We start from the raw sequence: 13,382 nt of genomic DNA, 5'->3' as shown, positions 1-13,382 counted from the left end.
TGTGTCAGAATACGGAATATAGGATCACCGGCGGACATAATTTCTGGTAACTGTCCGCTACATTCGCCGACGATCAAAACGCAACGCGCCGCGTATATTGCTCGAAATGATATTTTATACTTTTTAAAGTCATGCGCACAGTTGAATGGATATTAATCGGCGCGTCTGTAATTCGCGCGTGCAGTATCGATACGGAATTCGCGGGTCGATGCGACAGTTTTAAATACATATCCGCTTAACAGCGTGTTTCCATAAAAAAAAAAAAGAAAAAAGATCGGGAGAAGCATTCGTTGCAGCGGAACGCGCGCCACCGAACGTAAAACCTGTGGATTCCGCGCAAAATCCCCCAATCGTCGATTTCGCGTGTGCGATTTCATGAATCAGCCATTCGACCTCTGACATTCGTTCATTTAGCCGCTTAAGCGCGCGAAATACGCGTTATTTATTTCGCTCGTGCGATCCTCGCGCGACTCATTATTTATCGCGGTTACGCGGGCCGCTTCGCACGAAACTCGGTCCTCTGTAGTTAATCTCGTTTTCTTGCAACGTTTGTATCACTGTGAATTCATAGCTAGATGTTTAAATTAAACGTCAAACACTTCAGAATAATCTTAATTTTATTACAAATAGTCTGAGTGAAAGAACTTTTATTTTTAATATTTTATTGGAACAAATAGATTGAGTTTTTAATGGACATGTATACCCAAATATTAGAATTCGCATTATAAGATTGTAAGTTCTTCGCATAAAAGATTGTGATAAGGAATAACGGATTTTCACGGAAATACTTTTACGTCGGTTGTGTGCGATAAAAGGGTAACGACGGCTTGAAAGCGTTAATATTCGCATTGGAAGCATTTAAATATTTGACATCTGCTCGCGAGTACTACCGCAGCGCACCGGAAACCTTTCGGAGCGCGCAATACTTTTATATACATTAAATTCGACGTTACGGAGACCCCAGGGGATACGTTACTATTAAAAGTAAATTAACACTCTGTGTTAATAGTCGCATTAATATTAATGTTAATGTCACGATTTACTAACATGATATGTTTCGTTAAACAAATAACCTGTTTATGCAGGAATTAATTACAGACCCCATCGAGAGTTGCATTCATTACAGCAAACTAGTAAAATAGGCTTTGATCGATCAAACTGATTAGCGCGCGAAATCGATTTTCGCGTCGAGCGAATAATTTTCGAAGGAATCGAAATCTTCAAGAAAATCTACGGCCGCTTCGCTTAACGAGCACGTATAAGATCGCGAGAGAAAGATCTGCGGATTCGTCGATATTGCGGCATTTCGAAACGTGGCGGAAAGGGTTACTGTTTCATGAATTAACCATTCCTTCCCCCTCCGCCTTTTCCCATCGCCGTTTCCTGCCTGATACTCGAATGCCAGTGGCCACTTTACAACGACTATTATCAGGGTTACAACCACCCCTCGTCAACGATTGGGAGTCGGGACGAATTTGCTTCTCGTTGGGTAACTAGTCCCCCGCGATAAGCCTATTTCGCGCCCTTTACACGATTGTATTGTGTGCGAAAATCGCGTTTATTAAAGGAGCAGAGATTTGATTCTTAAAAATAGGATGAGCTATTACTGACAATGAGTATCTTTTTTTAAATTTTTATTACTGTATTTTCTTTTATAAATAGGGAACATATTGAGATGACAGGCAGTTTATAATATGTATAATATTTTAATATAGATTCTAATAATATAGTAGAATTATAGTAGTAATAATAATAAAATTCTTTTTATATTTTATAAAAATATATGAAGTATAAATAAGATATTTTAGTGATCATTCTAAAAATGATCAAATGATAATTATTCTAACAGAAGATTAATGGTTGCGCAAATTTTGATTTATAAAAATTACTGTTTTTGAACAGCATGAATAACAGGTTGTTTGATGGAAGAAATTGGAATTTTTTATAAATAACGACATTATAATCATCTCGTATTTTGCATATGCAGTTGCGGTTTACAAGTGTTTTCTACGCAATTGCATTAAATGAATGACATTTCTCCGTAACCGTAAGTAATTTAGTCGGTGAGAGCTGGAAATTGTAGGGGGACGCCAGATCTTCTGGAAAGAGACAAGAATATCCGAACGAACGCCCACGTTTCTTCCTTTCTTCATCGGAATTTCGCGGAACGGCGTCGTATATACCCGGGACCGCGCGGCGCGGTTACGACTTATCAATTTATTTCTCTCCGGAATCACGAGGTTGACAGTTTCCCGTTAACGAGGTCCGGTATATCTTCCGCGAACTGCAACAAGGATTCTTCCACCGAAGAAATCCATTCGTGCGAATTTTCTCCTCGGTCGAGAGGGCCGCCCTCGCAATCGGAAAATATCGCTTTCTCTGAAAATTCGATTCGGTGCGGGGGAGAAATATATACTTGGCGGAAAAGTCGGAAGTAGACTTATATCATTTTATCCTCCTCGTTATGTCACCGAATATCAACGAGGTATAACGAGAAACAGGGAATTTCGATGTTGTAAATGGATAGCTTTTGTATAAGTTTCGCGCAGACGAAGGAGAACCGTCAATTTTACCGTCTATGAATCCGCGTTTGATTTTGGTTGAATCTTCGCGTTTGAACTCGTTGGCGCAGTGAGTTTCGATCGGGTCTGTACCTCGACGCTCCATTGAGCAAATTAATGAGGACTGCGCGACATTATTGAGCCACGCAGGCGCGCACGTGCAACATCGTCGGCATGTAATACCAAACGTTGTAATATCGTGATCTGCGAGCTTGCAGTATTATTAACGCAGTGCAGATTGCGCAAACGTTATATCGAAAACCGCTTACGATTTTGTTACGTGCAAAATAGACTTTAATTTTCAATTGACCAGGTTCTTCAATCAATTTGGGGTTCGATTTTTGGTCAGCGTTCTTCTCATCTATTTTATCTATTGTAATTTAGAGTTGAAGTTGATTTAAATTTTTGAATCTATTTGGCTAATTAAAATCTTTTTAATCGCTTTATCGTGAGCAATCTAAATTTAGAATTCATATGGAGAGTTTATTTTTACTTTCGCCAAAGTTCTCCCAGTCGCTCCCAACTACGTTCTACCTGTTCAGATCTCGAAACTAGTTCACCGCGGGAACTCTCAGTGGAAAATTCCCCGAGGGCTGCAGTCATATTCAAGTACTTCGTGGAAAAATCCCGATGTTCCGTTAATAAATAAGGAGCGGAGAAGACTTAATTCCGCGAAGCGTATCGCTTCTTGATTAACGCGCGAGAGGCAAAAGGAGTCGAGGTCGTGTCGAGCTGATTAAGAGAGGAGGGAGACGCGTTAAACACCGGAATCCCGACACGCGTGCGATACCCACGCCCACGCCTCACGACGCGATGCACGATGCTCTTCTCTCTCGCCTACCTGCACGCGCACGCGTGCCTACGCGAGCTAAACCCATATCCATCTCTTCCACCGAGGGTAGCGTCGGTGTTAATGAGCGAAGGCGCGATCGCGTGACCGACGACCTTTGACGAACCTCGGGCCGTAGATGCCGCCGGGGGGGGGGGGGAAATGAGGGATGAACGACTGTGCCGAACCGTTCATTCTTTATTCACCCCAACGATCAAACAACTCGACTATCGCGCGTGAAATTTCTTTTCTATTGGGAGTTCTCGTGATATCTTACGTCGAGCCCTAATGTGGCTAGTAAACTTCTGTATTGAGAATCTGAATTATTTAGGGACCTGAATTCCACATCGTCCTAAATCCAGGAAAATTAAAATTGCATGTATATCTTTGCTTGGAATTTTTTTAACACATTTACCGCCAATATTTTACGTGACTTTCACGCCAATTGAATTATTTTATGCTAAAACGAACAATTTAACGTTTAATTTATAGTATTAAATTGCACAAAAATTTATTAATTATTATAAATGATAAATTATATTATAAATATATTATAAATTAATATTTATTTAACTGTCGTCCCATGACGGTCACCGATGATGAGGCATAAATGAAAAATGTCAATGTCGATCACTGGTAAATGTGTTAAATGAAAGAATATAAATTGCAATAAATATTTTACGTCTTACGAAAAAGAATATGTGTCGTCTGTTATAAGTTACGGTATAAAATTAGCAGTGCAAAATAAAATTAGCTAAACGTGTGCTAAATTTATCTTTTCCAATTTGTCATTTTAGAATTAACGTAATTTAAATCTTCTGTTATGGAGTGTTATCGGGTTTCTCTTTAATTTTAGGTCCCTAGATTTTTACGATGGGAAAGATAATATAAAAAAAGTTTTAATGGATTTTTTGGAAAGTTTGGAACGATCAGAAATGGGAACGCATCGAAAGCGATATCGGCGAATATACGCGAGTCGTAAAAGTGTCCGGCAAAACGGCATTTTGACGAACGTCTGCGAATACGCGCGAACCGGGCGGAACGGGGATTACGATGAATTACTACGTGCTTCGCGGAGTCATCGCGAAATTCAAGAACGGACGTCGATCAATGTCGGGTTGGTTCGACGCTCGACCCAGTGAGGAGCTTCGGTTTCCGGTTCCCGGAAACTTATGCATGTTAAGGGACTTTTGACGTAACAGACCACATCCTCAATCTTCAGCTACACCATGTACGTTCCTTCACAAAGATCATATCCCTCAGAGAAATCATCTCTCTTGTTTCTATTACACTTTTCCTTTCTTCCCAATATTATTCTCTTTTTTTTTTTAAATCTGTCGCATACTTTTATCTCTTTTTTTTCGCAGCTCTCGCTGTCTCTTCGCGCATCCTCCTTGTCATCCGCTAGACTCTCTTTCGCCCTTTGCGATCCCATCTTCCTTCTCGCGCCTCTGTCTTTCTCACTTCCTGGTCTACCGCGCCGTCACCACCCTCTCCGCTCTCCCGACCCGTCCTGCCTCGTCCTCCCGCGCTTCCGCCACCCGCGATACGTCGAGTAGGATGAGCAAGGGCGACGAGATGAGGAGGTTGGTTGGTTTCCATGGAGACCAACCAGCTTGCACTGGCATCTCCCGGTTGAACCGCCGCCGCCGTCTATCGCGCCGCGCCGCGCGGTGCTGTGCGCTCGCTCGCTCTCGCTCGCCTCGCGAATCGACGTGGGACGACACAGCGGTCACCGGCGAAACCGAACCGTATACGCGCGGAATCCGGCTCTTCTGAATTTCATCGGGCGCCGTCATCGGAGAGGGGACGGCACACGGTGTCCGTCTATTTTCGAGCGGTATAGTTATTCCCTCCCTTCCCGTCCCGGAGAGGAGTGCTTTCGTGGTCAGGGATCGGTTAACGGATGGTGAAAATGTTTTTGGATAGATAGACACGCGGATATATAGGGAGAGTGTATGTATAAAATTTCTGCTATTTCCGTCCTCTCTCTCGCTGGCGTACGTCTCGAATTTATCGCCGCTTCTCGCTAGAATGGATGGTTATGAGGATATTATTCAGTTGCGATACGAAATTATCACTCGAGCGTGGATAACATAAAGCCCACTCTAGACAATCTATTAAATTGTGATTCTATTTATAACATTACGTGCTCTGTAATATACGAAAAACATTTGGAGAATTAGAAACGTTTACGTACAAGAGATCACACATATTTTATACATGTATCACGAATATAATTCTGCCCTGAATTCTAACGTGAATTTATAGATCATTTAAAAGCGAGGATATATTATTTAACTGGGTGTTAGGTAATAAAAATGCCATTTGTTTCGATATTTGTAGTTTATTTATTTACTTTATATCTATACAACGTTATTATTAACTTGCAATCACATGTCCGATAAATCTCCGCTTAATTTTTCAAATACGTGAAGCAATTCTAAACAAACTATATATTTAGTATTTTTATAAAATTTTCCTTGAATAATATAAACTGTCATCTCAGTCTACGTTGACAATATTAAAATAAGGACGAAGGCTGCGTATTGACTTATTTGTCGATTAATTCAAGCGGCAAAGGGTTAGCTCGCAGGGTTAGCCGCTTTCAAGCTTTATTTCGCTTCGGTGTCAGGCGGATTCGCTCTTTATAGACTCGTCTACCAGATAATCGTAATAATTATCCAACGGATGAGAGAGACGCGTCGCGTCGCATCGCTTCGCGACGGGGCTACCGCGCGACACAGGGAATTTCAGGCTTGCGGCAGTAACTCCGCCACCACCGTCACCACCACCGCGGTGCAATTCCCGTGACATTAATTATTGAAATCGCCGTCGGCGTCCCATCCAACCATCTCGCCGACCTCCTTCCCGTCCCCGCCGCGCCGCTGCAATCGCCTCGGCCGCGATCTCGAACTTCTCTCGAGCGTTTCCGTCGCCTCTCTTCCACCGAGCTGCTCCGGCTTATCCTCCGCTAACCGACAGCCCCCTCCGTTACCCCCTTCCCCGTCTCGCAGCCTCGTTTTCTAGTTCGGAGGAAGTCCCTTGGGTTAACTTCGCCGAGGAGCAGCCTAGAGAGTAAGAGAGCGAGGGCGAGACCGAAGTCGGAGCTTAATATTCAATCGCCTCCGACTTCGGTCTCGCCCTCGCTCTCTTACTCGCAAGCGCCTGAGACTTGAGACGCGCGCGCGGACCAAAACGAATGTGAATTGGAACGCCCGTGTCCGCGAGAAGATGGAAAGTGTCCAACAAGATTTTATTTGTAATGAGATAGGATGTGCCGTGACTTTTTATTACGGCGCGGCGGCGCGTTTTCCATCTTGTGTCCGTAATCGTCGAGCGTGTGCTCGCTCGAATGTAGAATGATAGAAGACCCGGACGGGGTAAGAAGTTCCGATATAGGATTCACATTTCCCTTCTTGCGCAATCTTCACTTGCCGCTTTTTGATTTTGCTGCAAGCCCCCGGCGTTCACGAGTGGCTTTAATTCATTAGGTGACAAGCTAATACCATCCATCAACCGTGGCGACTTTGAAATATCGTTAGACGGTCTGACCCACGCGAAGGGGGGAGAGTCTACTACAGTTTCGTGTTAGGCGCCACGGAAGCCGGGTATCTCCGATCTCGCGTAGCCTCGTTATCGTTCCGTTTGAACAGGTCTTAACGTCGCGAATCGTTGTTTTCTTTTCCCGCTGCGCCGCGCGATGGAAATTTCGCGGCGAGCCGGAGAAGCGCCGCGCCGCGCCTGCGAGAAGAGATCGGTCGTGTATGTGTTTTAAATCAATATTTTGGATAGCTCACAGCGACGCGATTCGAATTTCCGGGTGGAAAAACGTTGATTGGCCGACGGGGGGAAAATGCGACGGAAAATATACGACGGGAGTCGCCGCGTATATTCTTTGTCGGACCGGATTCGCGACAGGAAATGATACCGTCCGCGCGCGAGCGAGCGAGTTGTCGAAATCGTTGCTTCGAAATTAGATTTCGACGCAGTTTGCGACAGAATACAAGATGAAACAAGCGCTTGTGGAAGGCACTTCGTATTCGAGGCGGCAGTTAAAGAGGCAAGTAGATGAAGGAGATGTGTCACGTTCTTGCGAAGTTGAATTATCGCTGTGAATCATGCTTCATTAAATCACATATATATAAATATATAAATACATATAAATTATATAAATACATATATAAATTTTTATATATATATATATGTGTATAATCAATCTCATGATATATGGTGTTTGATAGAGTCGAACTAATGGTTCTTGTTATCAGATCAGACTAACATGATCGCTCATTGAACTTCGAAGCTGATCTTAACACGGTATATCATCTTGCCACATTAATTTCAATCAAGTGTACTTTTTCTCAGGAGTCAAGATTGTTCGGGGATATTAAAAATTTCACGAGAGAGTAAATTAACTTACCAATGTTGACGATAATGATTAAAAGCGGCAGACAAGTGCATCTGTATTCGACATCTGACGTTCACGATGTTTCAGGTCACTACAATATACAATAGCTTCAGTCTCGCGAAGCCTTTTTGTCGAGACTGTCATAACGAGGCGAGGGGAGATAAGAAAATGTTATGGAATATGGGTCAGTTCGTTGAGACCATAATTATTATTATTTATTTAGTTAGATTGCCGATCAGAGACGACATTAAATGTCGCGGTGATAAGTTATTCATCGCGATACATTTTGATTATTTCGAGGCGTAACGCTACCCGCAAATCGATAATATCTAATCGGATTTTCTCGCTATACCTTGAAGCGATATAACTTTGACAGGTCATTTCGACCGGTTGTGTTTAAATTATTTTTATTCCGATGAAGAAACTATGATACAGTCGATAACGCGTTATACATTAATCGATATGTTTTTGCATTTTTCGCGCAATTTTTATGAAATTTAATTTAATTTATTTAACTTTGTTGATTATAACGGACTTTTTAATTTTTTAATCCTGAAAAAGAATAACAAATTACATGACATTCAGTTTTTACATACGTGATAGCCGTACTTTTTTAAAAAAATCGATCCTATCCAACCGCACCAATTTAAAACACACGGATGATTTACTTACCACTCTTTTTATTACGGTAGAACAGCAGAAGTTCCTATGGAGCTCTCTCGGAACCCATGCGTCGCCTCGCGTGTAATATTTTATTTGACGTTTTGCTCGCGTGTTTTTAGACGATCTTAGGGGCCCGGCTGGCGCGGCGGCGTGTCGCGCCACGGCGAGCGATCGCAATCTAACCATGTGAAGGCTATTTAATATTACACGTGGAAAAACTCGCTTTAACGGCATTACACTGATAAGCGGTCTTTCGGGAGATCGTTCAATTCCTGCAAATTAAAGCACGCCACGCCGTCCGCCCGCGGTTTCTTATCCATTTCTGTAACGTCGTCCTCCGCGCGTAGGGCTCGATACTTTTATACAAATTTCCTATCGGCTCGCGAGGCGTAAGCGTGTGGTGGAATGATTACGCGCGTTCGGCGGGTAATGGCATAAAATTGCGCGCGGCGAGAGAGGAGACGGTTTTACGGGCGGCCAATCTACGAGAATGTATTGACGTAAGTGTGCCGATAAACCGCATCCCGCGGTTTGTTATTAAGCCTTAAATGCGCGGCGCGTCGTATATTTGTTTCGCTTTCGATGACGGGCGCGTAGCTTTCCTCGTCGCGGACTATTCCGCGGTAGATGTTCGCGCGCGATACCACGTGTGCGTGTCATCTGTCTCTCAGGGGAAAATTTTAAAACGAAAAACTGGATATCGCGTTTTTCCTGTCCCCATTCTCATTTTAAACGATTCATCCTCGTGACATTTTAGACTTTTGGACTCGAAACTCGTTTCTTTAGGGATTTCAACGAGCCAGCTTTGCAAAGGTCTCGAACGAGATGATGGAAATTTATCACTCGGGCTGGATTCAACGCACGTTTCGAACGGTACTTTATCAGATGTCCTTGGCAATCAATCCGCGGAAAACCGGGCTGTACTTATAACTCGATTACATAACCGTGCTATAATGCAATCCGGCCAGAAGGTTGTCGACGTCCGCGTCGCTGCCATTTATTTACTCTGCAATGCGCGCGGGATATTGTGTCGAACTACGGGCGGGTATTATAACTAGACGAATTAAATTTTCATTCATTCTGTGTGGATGCCAGAGGTCGGCGTCGTCGGCGGCGTCGTCGTCGCCGGGCTCCTAATGAATTGCGAACACACGGGTGCGTCACACTTGGCGCGCGGAAGTTATATTTAACGCGCTTGAACGCTGGCAATTCTCCGGTGTTGCTCGCTCACGCCTGGAATGATGTGTGTAATCTCATCGAAAATAACGACGTATCAGCGGCGATAACATAGATATGCATATGTTAGCGTTTGTATATAATACGCTCGTTAAAATCTTGGGAGCCAGTCAATTATTGCTTCATTTATGGAAAACGTACCTGGTTAACTGGATTATTTATCTCACACAATTTGCTACATTTTTGTATAATACCCCGGAGGAGTTACTACTGGTCCGAGTAAAAGGATGTTAGTTAGAGCTAGTTACAGAAACCTGTGATACTTTCTTCGAATAATCGTCGGCACATAATCATTAGCGTGAAAAATATGGTATACGTGGAAACGGTTGAGCAACACCTCTCGGCACTGTATATAGTGCTCGTCTCTTGCACAACTCGTATTCCATAATAACGTCCGCCGCGTCCCGACAATCCCCGTGTTCCCTTCGCTGCCTTCGCCGACCGGTGAGCGCTTAATATCACAATTCCGTCGTTAATTAGCTTCCTGCCCGCTAACCGCGAATATAAATACGACCGGAAGACGGCGTGGAAAATATCGCGCGTGCTATAAATAAACATGCATCGATGTTTACCGAGACCGCGACGAGCGCGAGAGTAGGGAAAAGAGTCATCTACGTGTATTACATATCGCATATAAAAGAAAAAGATCATTGCGTTTGAATGTACAATGTTTTACATCGGACTGCGACTGTGCGGTAAAAAACCCTCGTTGTATAAATGATGTAACATTTATGCGCGATAATTACAAGCCATCTTACGGGAATCACATAGCTTAATCGTGGCCGCTATCAAAGTTTCAGAGATAGGCATTCTTAGAGAGCGTCAGCCACGCGGAGTTTCGTCATGCCGGCAAGAAATCGAATATCGAAACCGCAAAAACGCGCGTCTCTCGCGCGCGAGTTTATAAAGTCCAGTCCCCTGAAGAATGCGAGACGGGTGATTCCCCGAGTCTGTCTTTGATCGTCCGCGGGGATCATAAAGCGCACCGGTTCGAGGGGAGCCATAACCCGGCGTCGGAGGACCGCAGATCGTTAAACGTCCACCTGCATCGACTGCCGCACCTCGCGCGAATCCTTTTTATGACAATACCTTGATGCGCGCCGGTCTTTTCTCTCCGTCGCGAAACGCGCCGCGCGGCGGCGGCGCGGTGGCTCGGTTCTAGCCGTGTGGAGGAGGTGTTAAGGCAGCGAGCTCATAAAATATTCATACAAGAGTTACGGCATTTTAACGGTACACGCTGGCGGATTCGCGAGGCACTTCGGGCGGGTATTAAGTACCCAAGGAACGAGTCGAATCAAAAAGTTCTCTCGTACGAATGCAAAATATCCTTTTGGCTTTTATACTGCATTCAGTTCACGATTTCCTTTATTTTCACGGTCATTTTACAATTATTCGTCCGTTATCTTCTATCTTGGCGAACATTTCTTCAGTGTTGTGCGACGCTTGGGAACATTTTAACGTGCGCATACTAACATTAAGGGTAATATTAATTGAATTCAGTATCATTGAATTCAATGTCGATACGGATCTGTAATGAATACAAATTAGAAGGGAGCCCCGATCGATTGACATCTGAAATTGCACATGCGACAGGCGAATTGTACAGGGCTCCCTCTCGCGCAAGGTCGTTTCGACGTAAAAGTGCATCCGTTGAATCAATGCTGGAGTACGCATGACACTCATTCGTTCGGTATCTGCTCGTAGTATTGCGTAGCCGTTTTGCGCACCTTTGCTATTCCATCGGAGATCGATACCTGTTGAGTGCGACCACGCATTCGCGCTCGTACGTACCTACTCGCGTGCGTAATACATATATACGCACACGCACACGGTTGCATGTGCGTCGACGTATGCGTACGCGTCCCATTCTGCGAGATTATGCCAGCTCATGAATACATACGCGCTACAACTGTCGCCGGATGATTGATAAATCTATACCACTGCCGCTCGATATTATTTACAATGTATGTACAACAAGTTGTCGGCGGATACACGCTTCCGCTTTCGGCAGCATGAGAAACTGATTTCTCGCAGTCGCCGAAAGTAAAGTTTAAAGGGCGATATCGATCGTGGGCATTTGCGACAATGAATATGCCCGCTGTACTTTTCGATGATAATAATAATTGTTAATGCGTATTATTAATCGAGTTAATAATTTATAACCATTAATTTTCCAATTAATAACGAAATTCACCGCTGTCATTTTTAATGGCTTGGCGATGAACATTAAATCGATGCTCGTCGCGTGCGCGCGCTCTCGCGCTTAATAATTCCATAACTATTTTATCGTTGGATATCGTTAACATCGCGCTGATATATTTACGATCACATTTATTACAATGGCCGCAATTGATCGTACAAATTTGCAGTAATTTCGTTTCCAATGATTATCGACTCTTTCGCTTCTGAATTTTCTCTAATGCGATATCTGCGTTGTTAATGCCTTTTGATAAAAGGACCAGACTGCGATTCTCTCGCGGTCGAACGAACGACGGGATCGTTCGAGAATAAACCCAACGGGCGCGGTGCTAATCCGGCTTAATTATTTATCCGTCCACGGTCTTTTAATGAGACGAGGTAAAAATCGGAGCCGCAAATTTTCGAGCGATTATTATTCGGCGCCGACAGAGTTTGCCTGCGCGTTTGCATTCGAGTCGGCGAATTCAATGTGGATGTACAATGTGACTTAACGGATGTAATTATCTTCAACTCGATTTTCCATCGCTCGAATTATTCGGGCGCGATCTACCGGCGGCATTCGTCGCGGTCCATCGCGTATCCGCGTACAATTTATTGCGCCGTATCACGTCGTACATCTGATTTTCACGTCGGTATATACGCCGGCCATTAATTTCTGCTATTATCAGTATTATCGTTGATCGGTGTTCATAACGTTCTCAAGTTACGGCAATTACCGTATCGTCGAGTGCTATTAATTACGTTGGTAGATCGATGAGCATTGTGCGCGGTTGTCCTCGATAGCAGTGATTTAATAAATTGGCATCGTCGGAGGGGCACCACCGTTAAAAAGCGAGCGTATAGCCTTCGGCGAATTGGCATTGGCGTGCCGAGAATAAAAGAAAAAAACCCGAAGAAATACGGATGTTTAAAAAATTAGCGGTTTCAGAAAGAGCCGGTATTTTTAGAATGATGTCGAGGTCGCGTTTTTTTCTCGCGCTGCGTTTATTATTATCCGCACGATAGGACTGATATCTTCCTACGTACGTTTCCTCAAATATTGTTTTGCGTTTCAGTTTTCACGTTGTCCCACTCGTCTCACGGAAGTTTGAATAATAGCGAACTTGTGTTGGAGAGCGTTACCCGATCCCCGGGCTTCGTTTCCCATCGTTCCGGTTCTTATACGCGTCTGCGTTAGGCCGGATAAGTTTTCGCGGAGGGAGATACGGAACGGGTTGCATCACCGGGGCACCGGTGGGGGGATTTGTACACACAGCAGCGAGACAAATTAAATATTGAATATCGATCGCCTTTCTCCGAGTCTCGAGCTTGGCGTACACACATCGCCGATTGCATGACCCACTTGCCCAATTACGCTGCATACGGTGTCGCGGAAGTGCTAAATCATCGCGTAGTCTGCGGCACTGTAATACTTCGCGGGTAATACGGTCGGACGTCGCTTAGCATATTGTTGTGTCATCCGGCCTGATCGTCGGCCGATTAC

General features: G+C 44.1%; 1 protein-coding gene across 4 annotated transcripts in view; it reads left to right on the top strand.

The window, feature by feature from the left end:
* The window catches only part of LOC112466007 (AF4/FMR2 family member 4), a 191,006-nt gene that overhangs the window by 135,581 nt on the left and 42,043 nt on the right, over window positions 1-13,382 (top strand). The gene's annotated exons all lie outside the window — the stretch shown is intronic.

This window comes from Temnothorax curvispinosus, unplaced genomic scaffold, assembly GCF_003070985.1.
Source record: "Temnothorax curvispinosus isolate PA1 unplaced genomic scaffold, ASM307098v1 QBEX01015766.1, whole genome shotgun sequence".
Lineage (NCBI taxonomy): Eukaryota > Metazoa > Arthropoda > Insecta > Hymenoptera > Formicidae > Temnothorax > Temnothorax curvispinosus.
This window is presented reverse-complemented; position numbering and strand designations above follow the sequence as displayed.